General features: G+C 44.7%; 1 pseudogene; it reads left to right on the top strand.

Moving 5' to 3' along the window:
- Window positions 1-235: 235 nt before the first annotated feature.
- Window positions 236-691, top strand: LOC122429674 (annotated as a pseudogene).
- Window positions 692-1,835: the final 1,144 nt, after the last annotated feature.

Raw genomic sequence — 1,835 nt, 5'->3', positions numbered from 1 at the left:
TGGAAGTTATCCTTCACCTCTGTCTTCTTATCACCATTCACTACCCGCATTAGTAAATCCTGAGGGTTCTGTTTGTCATCTTTCACCAGAATCATTATAATAGCCTTCTAACTGGTGTTCTTGTTTCTCTTTTCCATACAGTGACCAGGGTGATCTTTCTAAAACATGAGTCGGATCCTGTCCTTTTTCTGCTTAAACTACCTTTTCATTAAGAATTAAAGCCAAAGTCCTTTTTGTGCTGGTATCGCTCTAGCAAACATGGTGAACATTCCAAAAACCCGCCAGACTTTCTGTAAGAAGTGTGGGAAGCACCAGCCCCACAAAATGACACAGTACAAGAAGGGCAAGGATTCTTTATAGGCCCAGGGAAAGCAGCGTTATGACAGGAAGCAGAGTGGCTATGGTGGGCAGACTAAGCCAATTTTCCGGAAAAAGGCTGAAACTACAAAGAAGATTGTACTGAGGCTTGAATGTGTTTAGCCCAACTGTAGATCGAAGAGAATGCTGGCTATTAAGAGATGCAAGCATTTTGAGTTGGGAGGCTATAAGAAGAGAAAGGGCCAAGTGATCCAATTTTGAGCTTCATATTTTGTTTTATTATGAAGACAATAAAAGTTTGAGATCGTCTACTTCATTTAGTTCCAGTTGGTTTTTTTGGACGGGAAATAAAAATGTCATCAATAAAATCCTCTTTGGGAAAAAAAAAAAAGAATTAAAGCCAAAGTCTTTAACTGTGACCTCTGAGGCCCTGGCTTCCAAGTTCTAGTCCTTGCCTGTCTCACTGTGGCAGCCACACTGGCTTCCTGCTGCTCCTTAACTGTGCCAGACATGTTTTTTTCTCAGGGCTTTTGCACCTACCATTGCTCCTGCCTACAAGGCGCTATCTTCAGGCATCCATATGGTTCCATCGCTCACCTCCTTTAAATCTTGGTTCAAATGTTATGCATCCACTCTATTTAACAGGCCATTCACTCCACTCCATCCTGCCTTTTCTCCATCCTCTCTTTTGCTTTATTGACCTCCTCAGCAAATCCCTCTCACAAACTATATCCTCCTTCCTTATCTTGCTGATTGTCTGTGTCCTAGAATATAAACTCCATGAGAGTAGGGACTTATGTCTGTTTTGTCTGCTGCTCTGTCCCCAGTGCTCAGTAATAAATATTTTTCGTAAGAATAAATAAGGATGTATTCTGTCAAGGGCTCCAAATCCAGGCCTGCTTGCTGCAGAGCCTGTGCTATTGAGCCCCAGAACTCTGTGAATCTGAACACATTTCTAGGATGTGTGCAGAACCCCTGTAGGCCACAGTCAGCTGGAAAGAGCCACTCAGAGGGGAGGAGCTGACCACGGTGAGCCCAAGGGAGGGGAAGTAGGTTCCCTCTGGGATCTGCCAAAGTATGTAATCTCCAGAGAAACTTAGAGGTCCCACCATGCACTGACCCAGATCTACAATTGCTGTGACCTTGGGTAAGTCACAATCCATCCCTCCCAATTCAGTGTACACAGATGTGAGATCCTCTGAAACCGTGGACAAGCCCCTGTGTCCTTGTCTTCTTAAGTAAAATGTTGACTCAAGAGTTCATGACTGGGAATGTGAAGATGTAGAAGCAAAGAATAGCTGTTGGACTAAAGAGTTGGTAACAGTTTAGACTCTAATTCTGCCACATAAAACAATCACCGAACATCCAACAGTGAGATCCTTGGATCCTGGGCCTGGGGCTGGACTTCTGTCCCTTCCCTGTCCCCGGCAGACAGTGAGGGGCTCCAGGGGCCCGGGACAGTGAGGCAAGTAAAAGAAACAGGATGTTGTCTCCGGTAACAATGGGAAACCCCAGAG

The sequence above is a fragment of the Cervus canadensis genome, chromosome 28 (assembly GCF_019320065.1).
Source record: "Cervus canadensis isolate Bull #8, Minnesota chromosome 28, ASM1932006v1, whole genome shotgun sequence".
Classification (NCBI taxonomy): Eukaryota; Metazoa; Chordata; class Mammalia; order Artiodactyla; family Cervidae; genus Cervus; species Cervus canadensis.
Note: the sequence above shows the minus strand (reverse complement) of the source record. Positions and strands in the feature narration are given on the sequence as shown.